Source organism: Mauremys mutica, chromosome 12, assembly GCF_020497125.1.
Source record: "Mauremys mutica isolate MM-2020 ecotype Southern chromosome 12, ASM2049712v1, whole genome shotgun sequence".
Lineage (NCBI taxonomy): Eukaryota > Metazoa > Chordata > Testudines > Geoemydidae > Mauremys > Mauremys mutica.
Window position 1 is genome coordinate 26684286 of NC_059083.1, and position 6000 is coordinate 26690285.

At 50.5% G+C, this 6000-nt stretch overlaps 1 protein-coding gene across 1 annotated transcript in view; it reads right to left on the bottom strand.

Moving 5' to 3' along the window:
* LOC123346298 (butyrophilin subfamily 1 member A1-like) overlaps positions 1 to 5244 on the bottom strand; it is a 28387-nt gene extending 23143 nt beyond the window's left edge. Inside the window, exon 1 of the mRNA XM_044983633.1 lies at positions 4989 to 5244. The gene's annotated coding sequence lies outside the window, so the exon portion shown is untranslated. The remainder of the gene's footprint in view (positions 1 to 4988) is intronic.
* Positions 5245 to 6000: the final 756 nt, after the last annotated feature.

A 6000-nucleotide genomic window follows, 5' to 3' on the forward strand; every position in this document is an offset into this window, starting at 1 on the left:
GCATCCTGCAGGGCCTGCTCCGCTTGCAGGAAATGCTTTTGAAGGGGAGAGTTTGTCACAGGAAATGGACAGTAACCCAGAGGAAAGCTGCTGGAACTCAGAGGTAGCTGATTCTTGCAAAAGAGCAGTGTGGAGGAAGACAACTTGTGAACCTCTGCCACTCACAAGGGACCTTCAGACCAAGTACAAGCTGACTGCAGCAGGGAGTGGTTGAAGATAAACCCTATTCTGGGGTGTAGCTGTTTTTAACTTCTGTCATGGATTCATGTGATTGGTGCTACACCCCCAGCTTTGCAACTGTCTCTAGACTCTTCAATTTGCCAGACTCCCTAGGCCTCTCTCTCCTCCTCCTGGATAAGCCACACAGCTTTACCACCTCCTTAGACTGGACCTCTGGGCCTTCAGTGATCCTGCTTCCCACTGATAGCTCTATTCAGAGAGTCCAGCTGAGATACTCCTGGTAGAGACTTGCATGCCCTTCTGGGATAAATGCACTTCACCAAGCATTATTTGCAGTGGTGCTCAAAGAGCATTGTGAAAACAGTCAGGTGTACTAGTCAACTGGACACAGTATGGGAAGTCCTTAGGTTACCATAGAGAATTGAAGGTTAAAGCATAGAACATTCTCATCAGCCCAGAGCTCAGCCAAGCTGTAGTGAACTCCCCTGTTCAAGCTCTGTCTGTCTGTCTGTCCAGCCGACCACCTTGGTCAGACTCCAGGTGAGAGCCCTGACTCCATCCAACAGCCAACTCCTCTCCCCCACCTGACACCTCTCCAGCCCTTTGTTCTTGAGCTGGGGAATGTTGCTCAGCTTCCCTGCTGAGAGCTGGGGAAATCCATCTGCCTCTGAGTTGTTTGGTTGCTAGGTGTCAATATCCAGTGACTGGATTTGCCATTGTTTTCTCAGATGCTCCATCAATATGGGGACTAAGGCCCAGACAGGTGGGCAGCAACCATATTTATGTCTCCGAGCCTGCCCTGAGAGCAAACAATCCTTTCCCCCCATGGGGTAACAATGCCACATATAGAGGAAACTGAGGCACACACAGGTTTCACAAAAATATTTCAGAAAATTACCACTTAATCACACTTTTATTAACAAGATAGATCTCTATAGATTATTTTGAAAGACTGAGACTGAGGGCTGCTCTGCACTGAAAAACTTACACCCCTCAGACACGTAGCTATGTCGACACAACCCCCTAATTGGAAGGACTTTTAAAGGGAGAGGGTTCTCTGGGAACATCAAAACAGGCCCTGAAATGATCCAGCCTATTATAGACACATCAAACCCCCCTCCACATCTTGCCCAACAAACACACAGAAATAAAAATAAATCAGAGAAACCAAAAAGCCCATATGCAAGTGTGTATCTGTGTAATCGATCGCGCCGGGGCTCAACCCTCCTCAGGGCAGGAGGGGAGCCACACCGACTCACTCCACGTCTTCTGTTGGACTGGCTGAGCAACAGTAAACAGTGTTAGGAAGCTCAGGCCCTCTGTTGCTGGGGCTGAGCTGCAATACAGCACACGGGGCTCAGGCCCTTTGGTGCAGGGCTGAGCAGCAACCAAATAGTCAGGGAGCTCAGGCCCTTTGTGGCACGGGGCTGAGCAGCAAACAAATAGTCAGGGAGCTCAGGCCCTTTGTGGCAGGGGGCTGAGCAGTAAACAAAGTCAGAGAGCTCAGGCCCTTTGTGGCAGGGGGCTGAGCAGCAAACAGTACAGGAAGCTCAGGCCCTTGGTTGCAGGGGCTGAGCAGCAAACAGTACAGGAAGTTCAGGTCCCTAGACCGGAGCGGTGGGTTGAGGGGGAAGACTGCCACCCACGAGTGGGGTGGCAGGGGGGACACAGGCCCACCCACTCCACTGTGTCCCAGCCCGGGGCCCTGGCAGCGGCTATCACCGCTGCTGGTCAGTGGGGTCCTGACCGCAACACACTGACATCGGCACCCCGGTGCCTGCAGCCTGACAGGGGTCGGCTACCCCCGGGCTACTTTCCAATTCCCCCTCAGGGCCTACCTCGTCAGTTGCACTGGGTCCAAGCTAGTCAATAAGCATAGGCTCCTCGGGACCAGGGCTTGGTGGCAGGTCCGGCAGCTCCTCGGGGAAGTCCGGCCAGGCCTGCTCAGGGGGCTCCTCTGGGTAACAGCAGGGACGGGGAAGCCCCAGCGGCTCCTCTTTGTATGTGGCGCGGGGAAGTTCCAGCGGTTCCTCCCAGTACTGCTCACGGGGAAGGTCCGGCGGTTCCTCTTCATAACGGGCGCGGGGAAGCTCCAGCCAGTCAGGACAGGCTCCCCAGGGGCAGACCCGTGAAGATCTTCACCAACTCCCCGGCAATGGTCCGGGCTGTAATGCTCCGCAATGGGATGGCCTCCGGGAATCGGGTGGCGTAGTCCACAAGCACCAGAACGTACTGGAACCCGGCTGCACTTTTTGGTAGTGGACCCACGAGATCCATGGCAATCCTTTCAAAGGGTGCTTCCATGAGGGGCATGGGGACTAGGGGTGCCCTGGGTACCCCGGGCGGAGCAGCGAGCTGGCACTCCGGGCAAGAACTGCAGTACCTCTTTATGTCGTGGTGGATCCTGGGCCAGAAGAACCGTCCTAGGATCTGCGCAAGAGTCTTCTCCTGCCCCAGGTGCCCAGCTTTCAACTACCTGAAAGGGGGTTCCAAAGAGGATGGATCTAGACTGTTCTCAGTTGTAATCGATGACAGAACAAGGAGTAATGGTCTCAAGTTGCAGTGGGGGAGGTTTAGGTTGGATATTAGGAAAACCTTTTTCACTAGGAGGGTGGTGAAGCACTGGAATGGGTTACCTAGGGAGGTGGTGGAATCTTCTTCCTTAGAGGTTTTTAAGGTCAGGCTTGACAAAGCCCTGGCTGGGATGATTTAGTTGGGAATTGGTCCTGCTTTGAGCAGGGGGTTGGACTAGATGACCTCCAGAGGTCCCTTCCAACCCTGATATTCTATGATTCTGTGTCCAATTTATTTGGAAATTGGGCAGATTTTCTTTATGTATGAAGTTCAGCAGGGCATCGATGGCTGTGTCTGCATTATGGACAGTGGGTATGATTTTTTATTTTATTTCCCAACTAAGGAAGAACATGTGTTTATTTACTGATTTACCGCAGGGGCATGTCTATAGGGCCCATCATTATAGTGTCTGGGTGCACTACATTTTAGTAGTAAAAAAACAGATTCGAAGTACAAATATGAGAGGCTAGACTTTGCCGAACCTTGTCTCAAGTGGGCCCAGAGACAGACAGCGGTAATCACCTGAGAACTAGCAGTAGGGGGAGATGAAGGACTGAGCCGAACACAGATGTATCTGCTATGATCAAAATCTCTGGTTCATTTCTACTGCCCAAGGGTCTCCTCTCACCTATTCTTGACCCAAACACACACCTCTGCCCAGGGCTGGCTCCAGGCACCAGCCTACCAAGCACGTGCTTGGGGCGGCACCTTGGGAGGGGGGCGGCGATCGGGGTTTGTTTTTGTTGTTTTTCGTTTGGCCAGGCAGCGCTGGCGGGGACTTGGGCGGCACGACGCGGTACTCGGAGGGGCGTGGTCTTGGGCGGCGCGGCATGCCGCTGGGGGGGGCGGGGACTTGGGCGGCGCGGCATGGCGCTGGGGGGGGGGGGCAGGGACTTGGGCAGTGCTCAGGGAGGGGTCGGGCGGCGCTATTTTTTTTTTTGGCTTGGGGCGACAAAAATGTTAGAGCCGGCCCTGCCTCTGCCTCCACTCTCTATCAATAAATTCACATGCATTCTTCTTCTTTATATAGGACAAGGTCAGCAGATCACACATTCTTTTTATATTAAATTCCTGAAAGGCCCTTATATGTTTAATAGAATGAAACTCATAACTAGAGCATTAGGAATTTCAGAAAATTACAGAATATTGTGAGACATAATGTAAAAAAATCACAAAAAATTATGAGAATTGACAACACTGCAGTTGGTGAAAAATGTTTAAACAAAAATGATTTTTTAATACAAAATGGCTTTTATACTTTTTTTAAAAAACTGATTTTTCCTATTATTTTAATGTTTCTAATTATTCAATGAAATGATGCTAAATGAAAAAAAATATTTAAAAATTGATTCAAAATGAGAAACCTTAATCAAATAGAATAAAAACATTGTATTCGCCCATCCCTTATCCTGTCTCAAAGGAGAAAAAGGAGCAAACATGAAAACTGAAAAAAAGAAAAACTAAAATCTAATTTTTGTGCAATAATACGTGATTAAATTTTTAAAAATAAGCAAAATGTTTTAAACAGAACAAAAACAATTTGCCAACAATGCTGCCATTTAAAATAACTGCACTCCTATAGGTTTCTTCATGATATTGCCCCTTGAATAGCTTTTCACACAGGAGGAGATAATCTGTTACACAATATATAAATTTCCCCTTTTTAATATAGCCTGAAGTCCTACTCAGTGACACTCTTGAACACAGGATCAACTTTAGACACATGTTTAATTCCCACTGAGTTCAGAAGGAGAAAATGAGGCAGGTTTCTGATTCGATTGATTCAGAGCATAATTTTATTTTTTACAAGAACAAAAGGATTCACCCCGCCCCCCAGTCAAGAGGCAGAAAACTGCAGTGACAGCACAGGGAGAAAACTAGACTGATGGCCGCTGGGTTTGGTGCAGTAAGTTTCCTGTATTCAAAATATAGGGAGTTACAAATCTCCCCCAAGAACAGTGTTGGGCCCACTGTTCTTGAGAAAAATGCAGCAAAACAAAGAAATGACTAATTCCACAAGCTGTAAAAGTCTCGAGTTACATTGCTATGAAAACAAACTGCAACGTATTTGACGACAAATCATTGTGAATGTAGCTGTTCTGTCAAGTTTCCATAAAGAGAGAAACAAATGATCACGGGATTATTTACTCCTTGTGTATTGAACAATCTGTCCCCGCAACAAGTATCGGGTATTAGACGTTACAAACAGCCCTTCGTAAGCAAAATTCACCCACCTGGTTGGGTCTTCTGAGAAGTTTAAAATCTCCCGGGTGTGGCCAGACTTCACCCCTTTGGCTGGGACAGTGACATGGTCACTGACTGGTCCCGTTTCTCACCTATGTTGCTCAGCTAATTCTGGCGATCAAAGAGCCGCAGTTTTGTCTCGTGACTTTTCGGTAGAACGTTGTTACAAGAAACGTGGGTTTGTTCCCAATTGACAAACCTGCGCTCGGCTCGCACCGTTCGCCCGGGGAAAGTGAAAGTAATACTGTCCATTGCCTCATTGCAAACCCTGTCACGTGGGGAGGGTCGAGTCTGCTCTTAAAGAAACAGCCCCGGTCCTGCTGCACCGCGAGTGTGGGGGAAACCGGAACTTTACGTTAACAAAAGGGGCCTTGGGGTGTGTGTGTGTGTGTGTGTGTGTTTGCCAGATTCACTACTTTGGCTGCACTGAGCATGCGCACCCGAACTGAGCATGCCCAGTAACCTTCGCTGTCGCCGCTTCCCTCACTTCTCCTTGCCATTTGCTGCCGCCTCTTTGGGGGGATTTAAAATGCTCAAGGGGGCAAATCGCAGCGGGGGGGGGGCTGCTAGGGTCTGAGCGGGGGACAGACATTTACTGGCGGGGGGGGGTCAAGCTGCTGTAGGCAGCGGCAGGAGAGAGGCTGAAGGGGAAAAACCGGGGGTGGGGGGTGGGAGCCGGGGTTAAGCCCGGGGGGGGGGGGGGGACGCTGCGAGACCCTGTGCGGGGACAAAACCCCTGTTGAGGGAAGGGGTGGGGGGGAACAGTGGCCCCTCGGGATGAGCCACCTGCTGGGCTCGCAGATCTGGGGGTGTCGGGGTTGTGGGGGGGGCACAGGCTGTTTTCGTTCTGCCGCGTGTCAGCCCCGGAGCAGGGGGCGGGTTCCTAGCGCTGGGTCTTAAAGGCACCGGCAGCCCAATTCCTAGACTGTCAAAGCTCAGACACCGCAGCTCCTCTCGATCCTATACAAGTGCTGCGGGGCTGTTACTGCTCCAGCCGGGAGA